This window comes from Panulirus ornatus, chromosome 37 (assembly GCF_036320965.1).
Source record: "Panulirus ornatus isolate Po-2019 chromosome 37, ASM3632096v1, whole genome shotgun sequence".
Taxonomy (NCBI): domain Eukaryota; kingdom Metazoa; phylum Arthropoda; class Malacostraca; order Decapoda; family Palinuridae; genus Panulirus; species Panulirus ornatus.
Genome location: NC_092260.1, coordinates 29,771,564 through 29,783,625, shown reverse-complemented (window position 1 = coordinate 29,783,625; position 12,062 = coordinate 29,771,564). Strand labels below are relative to the sequence as shown.

The following is a 12,062-nucleotide window of genomic DNA, read 5'->3' as shown; positions in this document are numbered from 1 at the left end:
CCATCGTGCTCTAGGATCGTACCGTCGTACCGTGTTTAAAGTGTCAACGTTCACTGCTGCCCAGACTCTGCGTTTCACACAGTATTTTTTTGTAGTTTAATTCCTCTGCAGACTCAGCCTCTGACAACACCAAAGGCTGCATTTGGCGCTCATTCATGTCCCATATAATTCCTCACACTGGCCATACTGATCTTCATCAAGAGTGCGTCGGAACTGCGACCACTCTACTGCGAGCCTTGTTGAAAGCCAGTGAGTGGAGGCGGGCGGGAGGCAGAAGGGAATTAATGTGCGTTGCGTTGGCCGGAGTCCACATCTCTCACAACACCAACGGAACATTTCTCTCTCTCTCTCTCTCTCTCTCTCTCTCTCTCTCTCTATATATATATATATATATATATATATATATATATATATATATATCTGTCCGCCTTTAATCACCATGGGTCGATGTCTGTCTATTGCATTACGCGGTCTAGGGTTAGGTTTATAACAGGGCTCAGCGCTGGAGTTGTGGTGGTAGAGCGTTTAGTAATGTTGCTCCTCACGGAGATGGACGTTTGCCTCGGGGGGAATGCATTTAGACTTCAATCATTTGTCTGGGAGCTTCACACCGGTTGCCCTCGACTCGGTTACGGTACAGAGAATACAGATTAATTCTACCGGAGGAAATTCGAATCCAGGAATATAACAGATTTTACTGAAAATCATTGCTATATTCACCATAAGGAACTCAACACGTGATATTAACATTACAAGTTAATCTTGTTTAAAACTTCTTGGATGAAAGTTAATTTGTAAACGTTTGTGGGTCAATGTGGCCGGGGCAGCGACTGTGATGGGAGCTATGTGTTGTTGGCCGCTGCTCGGGGCTGAAATTTAAGTTGAATTTGTCGCGTATGTTCGCTTGTTGATCGGCTACGGAGCCAATGTAGTGCATTTGCATTTCAGACTTCACGGAAAGGGATCGAAAACGTATTAAATACAGTCGTATGTAAACCATATCTCATGTCGGGAAGGTCCAGAGATAACTTATCATGTAGCGCTTCCATGCTCAGTGGTTAGGTTTGTTATTTCAATATGTGGCAGGACTGGATTTTGGAGAATTATATTTACGCTTTTGTCACTGTAACTCTGCAACACTGAGAGCTGCAGGAAAGTTATATTCAGGCGAGGGTTTGTTGTTAGTGTCCATCACGGAGGATGGGGCACTGGTGCAAGGGCTCAGACGGCGAGGCCGCCACTGGCGCAAGGAGGAACCCTTCACATGGCTGTGATTTTCTCTTGAGATGCCAGGTGAATATCATACTCTCCAGACCGTACACACATCAACATTATTCCACACTTTACTTAGATATCTACAAATAGTGGCGTAATCACCTTTCACAAACATGAAAGTTAATTTCTTAAAATTTCGTGTATAGTCCCTACTGATGTTGAATGATCAACAGGGAAAAAACATTCTCTCGTAATTAGATTCATCTTTTCCAACGTTCTCTGTCATATTCAGATTATTACTATTATGTTTTACATAAATGGTTTGCTGGCGTGTGGTTGGCAGCCATTATTAATTAGATATACGAAATAAAAATTAAGAACACTGATACATGATTGTTTGCAGGGTTATGTGGCGTTGGCTGGTCATCATTGAAGCAAATACTGTTAACTGTAAATATGTATCGCTGAGTCGCTCTTAGACACCTGAAAAATGCTGTTTAAGATGTTTCATTTGGTTGTTTAAACTGGACGATGACGACCACACAAATATTCATAAGACTGTGTGATCAGACACACACACACACACACACACACACACACACACACACACGTGATTCTACCATAACATACCGGGATGTTTACTTTATATCTCTGGTAACTATTCAGTTGAGAGTCGTGCAGCACCAGAGCCGCCAGCAACACACACACTACTGGATCACTCCTCCCCTGGTGACCAGAGCTGCCAGCTGATAACCACGCCTGAATACAAATGGCATGACAGTGATATATTACTGAGCGATTTGATGTGAAAATCATAATTTTCTGAATGACGAAATTACTTATTTTTCTAATTCCTGGATGATGAACGATGTTCAGAAAATGGTTAGATTAACGTATTGTTTGCAAAACTGACGAGCTGGATTGTGATTATGTACTACGTACACAGGATCCAACCTGGTAGGATCCCGCCGGCAGCTCCTGGTAGGATCCCGCCAGCAGCTCCTGGTAGGATCCAGCCGGCAGCTCCTGGTAGGATCCCGCCAGCAGCTCCTGGTAGGATCCCGCCGGCAGCTCCTGGTAGGATCCCGCCAGCAGCTCCTGGTAGGATCCCGCCAGCAGCTCCTGGTAGGATCCAGCCGGCAGCTCCTGGTAGGATCCCGCCAGCAGCTCCTGGTAGGATCCCGCCAGCAGCTCCTGGTAGGATCCCGCCGGCAGCTCCTGGTAGGATCCCGCCAGCAGCTCCTGGTAGGATCCCGCCAGCAGCTCCTGGTAGGATCCAGCCGGCAGCTCCTGGTAGGATCCCGCCAGCAGCTCCTGGTAGGATCCCGCCGGCAGCTCCTGGTAGGATCCAGCCGGCAGCTCCTGGTAGGATCCCGCCAGCAGCTCCTGGTAGGATCCAGCCAGCAGCTCCTGGTAGGATCCCGCCGGCAGCTCCTGGTAGGATCCCGCCAGCAGCTCCTGGTAGGATCCCGCCAGCAGCTCCTGGTAGGATCCAGCCGGCAGCTCCTGGGGAGCGACTGGTCCTCCTGTCCGACCTCGGCCGGACCATACGCTGCCCACACGTCCTGGACTCTGGTAGTACCTCACACGACTCTCTTTTTGTAACCCTAGATTTTCCTGCGGTGAGCACCGCGCGTTAGTCCTGCCTCTCTCTCTCTCTCTCTCTCTCTCTCTCTCTCTCTCTCTCTCTCTCTCTCTCTCTCTCTCTCTCTCTCTCTCTGCTGCCCGGCGGGCCGGCTGGACTGGCTGCTTCACCAGCTGATTGACAGAATGACTGAAAGCTACATGGCAGTTTGCTTGACCTCTTGCTTTGACAACCTGCTTGAGGACGCACTTGAACCATTTTATGGACCCACCCACCATCTGCAGGTCCTCCTCTGCTGAACATTACCGCAGGAAAATTCTGGGTTTTTATCATGTAGAGAGTGACAGGAGAAGAGCCTGACGCAGATGAGAAGAGGTACACCGTCGCTGACGACCCTGGTGAGAGTACAGAGTGAGAGGGAGGAGTAAAGCTAAAGAGAGTGGCAGAGAGTGAGAGGGAGTCCTCAAAGGAATAGTGGATGAACCTCAGGTGGCCACACATGTATACCTCAGGTGGCCATGTATGTACACCCCTGGTGGCCACACGTATATATATCTGATAACCACACATGCATATCTCAGGTGGCCACACATGTATGCCTCGGGTGGCCATAAGAACTCATGAAAATCTTGCTAAAGAATTTCAACCGAGAGCGTGGCTCTCCAGGCTCACGTCTGCTGCCTCTGATGAAATGGCTTATATTTTTTTCTCGTTAGTTACGTACATGTTAAAGTTAGAAGTTATTGTACTTTATAAAACATGAAGTATCCTCCCTGTAAGATACACAACTATGTTGGTCAATCTTGAATGTCCTGATTAATGGCTTTGGTCAACACATGCTTCATAACTGTTAATTACCCCGACCCTCTCCCCCACAAGCCCGTTTTCTGTCGTTATTATACACATATATCAATATTTTCATTCGTGCCTAGAGCAAGTTCGTGAATTCTGAAGTACATGTGACGACTTCTCATTGTGCCGGACACTCACAGGAAAATATCGTAATTATATTGAACTGAATCGATTATGGTGGTTCACCAGTAACACTGACGCCAGAGTAAAGGATAGTTTGAAAAGAATCATACCCTTAACATGCAAGTAACAAGCTCTATAAACAAACCATCATTCTTTACCAGGCTGTGATATGATTGGGTCGGTAGCCATACTTCCTCAGCCGTGCCTAGCGACGACCACAACTCATGAACCTTGTCGAAGAGTCATCCAGCAGTACGACACGGGGTTCAAGGATTGAACTTGTTCAAGAAGTGTCGAAGTTTTGATATGTCGTGGAGTTGCAGAAGGACGGCATAAAGGTTAGTAGTCACGAATTTTTTTTTCGGGTGGGGAGATATTCAACTGCTTAGAGAGATAAGCGAACAATGTCCCTCACAGATGATTGTGTAAATATCTCAATCATCCCATCATTGGTTGTGTGGAGGTCGCAGATTTCCACAAATGATGGCAAATATGAAAATGAAACCATTTCGCTCTGAGTGAAGCAAACACCTGTTCGAGTCAGGCCCATCCGGTAGCACAAAGTAGTGTCGGTGTGTCCTAAACCACCAACTGCTTCACAGGTGTTCGGCTTTGGTCTTGTTCCTATGAGTGACCTAAACATTACTTCTAGTTAGACACCCTGAAGTATGAAGCAGTGTCGGTGTGTTCGATACCACCTTTTGCCTAACAAGGTTCTTTCTATGAGCACGTCTGTGAATACCGGCATGATGAAACAGTAACGCTGGGTTCGACAGACCTGCTGCTTCACAAGGGTACGCCTTTGGTGTCATGTTGATAGCAACATTACTGGGATATTAAGGCTTCCCAAACCATTACAGTTTGGCGGTATTGGCTCAGCTGGTATTGCCCTCACCAGCAGACACAAAACATAATCTGGCGAATATATCCTAATACATTTCTCTTATCCTTTAACTGCCTCATTTTAGATTGTACTAATTGAAAGTTTAATGGAATGTCTGGCTTTTGAATCACACTCGACATATGGGGTGCCTCTTTACCACACTCCTCCGAGATTGCGTTTCAACACTGGCTTAGTGACAGCATAAAGAATTTTAATGTTGACTATGCACAGGTATTTCTATACACAACTTGACCTTTCCCGCATGAAGAGCGACGCAGTTTAGTGCTAATGTGTGTCATCGGCACACCAGATATTATAATGGTTACTGTTTACGATAATTATTTTATTTGCATGGTTCATGTGGATTTATCATAACAAAAGAATCACCGGTGATTTTACTCTCAGAAAAGCATAAGGTTCGTCTCGAGATAAAGCTTTTAAACCAAGAATCCAAAACAGCTTCGAAGTAGGAAGGTTCAGTGTTTCAGAAGATACGTTTTTCAAGCCATTCTTGATATCATCTTTTGACCAAAGGCCGGATAATGAAATGCTCCTCACTGTAACCTGGGTGACAGTAGCTGTTGAACGCTCGGTGAAACTATATTACCTTTAGATGTCGTTATTCTTCACAGCAGGAGTTTCATTTCTCTCTTTCTCAACTGTTTCAGGTTGGCACAACACCAGACGTAAGTGCTGCTGGCGGGCGGGTGCTTTTAAAATCGACGTCTGGAAGCCACGATTCCAGATGCAGCCCAAGGGAGGGATTCTCCAGGAGGTGGTCACTTCGATGTCATAACTTTAACATGGGCTCGTGACTAACGATCGTTCGGGAAATTTGCTTCTCAGACGCCGCAGCGATCCTAGGCTCTGCTTTCCTAAGGACAGGTCAGTGTTCACTGCTGGGCTTCTCGTTCCTTGACTGTAGTATGTTTTACAGTCGATATCTTAGTAGAACACTTTACTAATACGTAATGTAATTTCTCGAATATATACAACATTCTGTACATTGTAATACACACGGGAACTGGCCAGCCATTCACTGCTGACTATAGCTATGAATCGCATCATTAATGAGGTTTCTGTTGCTTTATATCATTAGTCAGATGTGTCACATCATTCATCTAATTTGTATCAATGTAAAATCCTTTTTTCAAATTAGGCATCGTATTATACGTTTCACGAAATACTGGAGCTTGCCCGGGTTAGTGACGGTAGAGTCGAGGGGACACAGTGTCGGGAATGTCATCGCTGATTCAGTCATAGTGTTTCCAGTGTGATTAATTTCCCTCGTGTGATGAGTGACGTGTCATGCCTGCCCCACACTCTGGGTGCTCGTGGTGCAACATGCCACAGTGTCGTCACCGTCAGACTGCGAGTGTACGATGCAGCAGCGTGTATTGTTTGTCGTTGTTACGTTATGTATCGTACACTCTGTGGCTGGTGTGCTTATGTGTAAGGCTGTATCGTATACACAGCTCAGTGATCTAGGATGATACAGGAATTTCAGTAAACAATGTTGTAGAAAGATACATTATGATGATACAACCTTCAGTTGTCAGGTTAACCTGAAGGGTTACCATGAGAGGTGTCATGTAAACACATAGCTGGTGTGATGGAAACACAAACATCATCTGCAGCTTAACTCTACCAGACAAAGACTGAGTTGAATGACACCACTGTTAGTGCTGGGACGTCACAGGACACCGAACCATCGAAGTATCGAAGCAGAACTCTGATCCAGAGTGTGGCGCCGGGAAGGGTCTCTCCCTGCTGCTGAAGTAGAGGACTGTGAGGCTGTGTGTGGGTGTAGCGTCCTCTTGATCGCCACCAGCAGTAGCCCTCGTCCTCCTGACGTCACGGTCGAGGGCCCACGTCCTGGTGTCTCTGTTGACGAAGGGAAACAGATGAGAGTGCAGCTGTGGCTGTTGACCTGGTGAGGGAGGCTCCTCTTGATTACAGCCGCTGGCTCTAATTAGACCTCCGCCATGGATTCAGAACCCTCTTCTGGCGCTGGCTTCAACTTTACAGTAAATAATGTATAACACCTCTGCTTCATGACACAATATGTCACAGTATCCCTGGTGTGAGTCAGTGGTGATGACGTAGACTACATATAAACATGTAAGTGTCTTTGAGTTGGGAGGGAGCGAGTGTCCCGAACGTCTGATTTGGTTTATTTGGAAGCCAAGGTCGGTGCTAGTTTCTTAAGTGCCAGAACTTTATCTTTCCCAGGACGAATATCGAGAAGAGATTTTATCGTTATTACTTTTTTTATATTCGGAGTAGTTCATCCTGAGGTGTCCAATGCACGAAACTTTGACGATTATTAGGAGTAAAGAAAGTTTGTCAAAATTATCATTTAGTATCATCATTATCATCATTATTTAGTTCTCCTTCAAGATATGACTCAGAAAGTTCAGAGGTAATGATTTTCTGAAGAAAAGATTAACGACACTGATAACTTAATTCGTCATTATAAAGTTTGATGTGAATCAATGTATCATAGAGTGGGTGTTAGTGTCCAGCAGCTGGTGAAATATGAACTGCTGGTGATGGAGTAGAACGTAAATATTGTTTTCATTATTCCATTATTTTCTGAATTTTTCGTAAGTCAAAGAACCTCGCAAATAGGGTTCAAGGATCATCGAATTTGATTCAAAGTTTTCTTTCCTCAGCGACTATCTACCATCTCTCTCTTTTTCCGGCCCTACACAGCTGGTAGACCCGTCCCGGGGGCTTCTTTCGCTGCTACCTTATGATAACATGACATACCATCTTGTCCAGGGTTACTGGTGTTGATAATTGTCGTCCTCACAGTAGACAGTGTTCGTCCGTGCTACCTACACAGTCAGTTAGGTACGACCTCCTGCAGCAGTAATGGTGCGACCAGACATGACCATCTACCTGACAGCTGAAGTATGATCTGATGCTCTTGTTGACTGGTATCTTCTTAGGCGAGGTGCGACACCTGGGCACGTGGGGTGCCCAGGATGGTCGCCGTGTATAATCCTGATGTGTTGAGGAGGGGCCAACGTTATCTTCATCCACCTGCAGAGCAGTTCATGTTATTGTCCCATGTGGGCAGCAGAACAGCTGCCCAGACTTTGACGTACAGAGAACCGGGAGGCAGATGACCAGAGTACCAGCTAATAGTTCAATATCCTCCTACCCGTCTCCACCCGATTATATCCCCCACCTACACTTCCTCTGATCATATCCTCTCCCCCCGTCTCCACAGTCACACTGATTTCCTCTCATTTTCCCTTAAGACTGTCTGCACCCACCTCCTTCCCCACCGCCATCTCTGCCTCCCTCTCTCACTCCAACATCATTCCATTTCCCAACCAACATTCTCTCTCTCTCTCTCTCTCTCTCTCTCTCTCTCTCTCTCTCTCTCTCTCTCTCTCTCTCTCTCTCTCTCTGGCCTCCTACACACTCTCCGGCATCACCAAGTCTCAGGAAACTTCCACACAACAGATCCCTCTCCTCGTGTTTGACCCAAGAGAGAGAAATCAGGTTCAAATTCTTATATCCTTTTTCATACGTTGTCACCAATGTCATACGTCAAACTTTCGTACCAAATGATCAGATTGTATACACTTGATTGAATTGACTGGAATTCTTCGAAGAACGAAAGTTATCCTCACATCGACGTGCCTCTCCATCTACCTGCTACTAAGTGCGTTAGTCACCTACCACTTCTGTTATTCTACCACCACTTCTATCGCTCTGCGAACACTTTCTAGTACAGTTACCAATTCTGTTGGTCTACCATTTCTTATGTTAGTCTACTATCATCTTTACTGGTTTACCTACCACATCTCTTAGTTTGACTACCACTTCTGGTAGTCTACCACAATTTAGGTTAATGTACTCACCACTTTTGTCATTCATTTCTCCATCACTGTTAGTTTACCCAAATGTGTTGGTCTACCAGCTTTATATAAATATCAGGAATTCCTCGACTTGATGATACAAGTTTCCTATCTGACCTGTGTCGTGAGCTGGTCTTCCTGGGCAGAGCTTTTCCTTGAAATTAATGACAGCGACAGTGAGTTACGTTAAGAAAAATTGTACGAGCGATCAGCGCAGCATTGTTCATCCTCCTGAGTTTTGATACAACTAGTTTATTGTGCAGTGTAAAGATATTAACTGGTTAACGAATGTAAAGATACAGAAATTGCATTGACCCACAGCCCAGATCTCCTGTGAACAGAGATAGAAGAGAAATCGTGATAGAGTTGATACGAAAATGTATTTTGATATCTCAACCTGTCGGGGGAGTCCGCTGCCTGTTGGAGGAGTCCGCTACCTGGCGGGGGAGTCCGCTACCTGGCGGGGGAGTCCGCTACCTGGCGGGGGAGTCCGCTGCCTGTTGGAGGAGTGCGCTGCCTGTTGGAGGAGTGCGCTGCCTGTTGGAGGAGTCCGCTGCCTTCCGGGGGAGTCCGCTGCCTGCCGGGGGAGTCCGCTGCCTGTTGGAGGAGTCCGCTGCCTGTTGGAGGAGTCCGCTGCCTGGCGGGTGAGTCCACTGCCTACCGGGGGAGGTTCCCAACCAGTCTCATTCTCGTGGTTAGTTGTGTCCAGCCCTGGCTGTGGCTTGCCATCGTGCGGCCGGGACCACAGACCACACAGCGCTGCAGCCGCAGACCACAAGGACCTCACACACCTGGTCATATCATAACTAGCTGAACGATCAGCGTCCCATGGATTCCCATCGACCATAATCCATAAGAACGATGATGACGTAACTATTATATGAGGAATGATAAATCACGAATCATTATCAAGAAGCTTCTAAAACGTTAGTGTCAGTTTCACTGAATCTGTCATCATTCTCGCTACAAAGGCTGGACAGTTCTGAATTAAAATCAACGAGAGACACATCACTAGGAGTGTGATATAGAGCCTGAGTCTCACTCCAACGTATTGAGTAATTGAGAAATTAATTAGTAAGGTTAACAGTCGAGACAGCTCCAATTAAGCATTTCAGTTTTGAGTTATATTGATGTATATGTTCCTCTCAGATGGTCATGATGTATTTCCCGTTATATTGTCTTCATCAATAAAGTTGTCGCCCGTGGAGGAACAGTTGCATCATCGAACAGCTGAGTGTTGTCAGATGCACAGGCCATAGGGAAATTATTGGCCTTGATATGAACCTCCAGTGTCTAGGTGGCTAACACGGGAGACAGATGGTCGTCAGCTGGTGTGGAGCAATGCTGACAAGATGTTCCCTGTGAACAGGGCACCACTGTACGTGCCTCCTTCGTGTGTCTCCTTATAATCTACGGTGATGATAACCTGAGATGTAATGAAAAACTCGTGAAAAATGAAAGTTTGGTTATAAAAAAACGTTTCTGTAGTGAGGCTATCGCCTGGGGGACGTGATGATGTTTTTCATCTGTGTTCTTTTACGTAAATTTACATTAACTATTGAATATAACATGTGACATGTGGGAAACTGCACCGGACTTTTTGTGTTGTGTTCCTATGAATATAACATCATCATCATCATCATCATGGGAGGCATTGTGTGTGCGATTGTGTGTGATAAGCGACATTGGTAAGCAAATTTTATGAAGGTTATCGTATTATTTTCGCCGCAGTTTCAGTGTCTTCAAGAAGTAGAGGATAATTAACTTTACGTTCAAGCATCAGGAAGGCGTAACTTGTAAGGTTAGGTCGTCTTGGAGTCAGTAGTGCGAAGGACGGGAAGTTTCACACAGTCAAAATATTTAAAATTATCAAGTGGTTAAAGTTGCCAAGTTGGAACTTCATCTCTTTGGTTAATTTTGGTTAGTTCAACATAAGTTAACGTTAGGTTAGGTTAGGTCATAATCAAGTTCACTGGTTAGTGTGACGGTATTGTATCTTTATTTGTTCCAGATCACTATTTAATCGTTATCTTTTGGCTTCTCTGATAAGTGAAGGAAAATTAATTACCGTCTCGTTTTAATACCATGATTCTCGTTCGCCTCTCGCTCTCCTTTTGATGAGACATCAAGTGAAAGACTTCAAAGGTGGTCATTAAAAGCAAGCAACGGAGCAGCAGCAAAGTAACGCAGCAGATATGTTATGTTACTTGTTTTCTGTGTTTCTTAGCTGAAAGTGTGGGTGACTCCAGAATGGCAGTAGACTTGGGGTATGTTTGGGGCTGCCACACTGGTAAGGTAAAGTATTGTTGGGGGTTGCCGGATGGCGGGTTAGAGGGAGTGGCGTTGGTATAGGATAGATTATGAAGATGGTGTAGTGTGTGTGGTAGAGGTAGGGATGGGAGAGGTATCATATAGTGGCTCTGTAACTCTGTAAACAATAAAGGACAAAGACGCCAGGATCTTGAAAGACAAGAAACACTTGAAGGTGATACTGCCACTGAGGGGAGGGCTGGCGGCAGCTGTAGGACAGTCTGGGAGAGGGATAGACTACGGGGCATCCCATGCTGAAGAGCGTCCTGGTCTTCCCTGTATTGCGCCTGAAATTTGTGCCAACGACTTCGGTCTATTGCCTCCCACAGGACCCCTCATCTCGTGCAGAAAGCTTGGGCTCCGCCTCAACAGACTGAACACAATGAGTCTGTCTCTCAAGGTGGCCACTGTACTACACTTTCCTATGTCCTTTAGGATTGGGTAACTGTGCGTTATAGGTTTAAATTAGGAAATGGAACTGAAATTACGACGCTAAGGGCAGTTTGCTGACCAGTCAGCTGGCGCGGACTTGCTGCCTGAGCTGTGACAAACTATTGTACGGCTCTGAAGCCCTTGGATCGCCTCCATAAAAAAATGGGGTTTTCTCAGTTTTACTTTGATTTACCGACATACGACTGGCTTACATTATATCCCCTGAGTACATTGACTGTGTCAAACATTAGATATTAAGATCATTAATAATGAACGTATGGAACCTTCGTAGTATGTAGTTACCCGGATGTAAATTGGTATGTAATATTCTTGTCACCTTCTGCCTCGTAGTCTCAAGCAGAGGATGCACAGGGGCGCCTGCCCTGCACGCCCGTGCGTCAGAAAATCCCGTTGTTATGTATGATTCAGAGGTTAGTGCAGGAGGGAGGCTGAGCCTGCATGGAGAGGAGGTGATTTACTTCATTGGTGATGCCCGTCGTGTTTGCTGGTGGCTTTATATGTGTTGTTGGTTCATGATGTAAAACATTTTGTAACCTTTGTATGTTTGTTTCCAATTCTCACCAATATCATCTTAATTCATATCTTTTTTAATCACTTAAATTATGTGTGAGTTTAAGTCTGGGTTTTATTGTATTCGTTTTCTTTAGAAATAGTTGTGGAAAGACGTGTCTTTCCTAACATGGTCATGTTGCTTCTTTTTGCAGCACGTTTCCCATATTCTTAAAAACTTTTAGACCATACTTTAATTCTTACTGTTTCTTACTAA

General features: G+C 45.3%; 1 long non-coding RNA gene across 1 annotated transcript in view; it reads left to right on the top strand.

Moving 5' to 3' along the window:
• Positions 1-12,062, top strand: part of LOC139760734 (uncharacterized) — a 55,344-nt gene that overhangs the window by 18,773 nt on the left and 24,509 nt on the right. The window contains exons 4-5 of the long non-coding RNA XR_011715397.1: positions 3,937-4,113; positions 5,327-5,543. This is a non-coding gene — a long non-coding RNA (uncharacterized lncRNA). The remainder of the gene's footprint in view (positions 1-3,936; positions 4,114-5,326; positions 5,544-12,062) is intronic.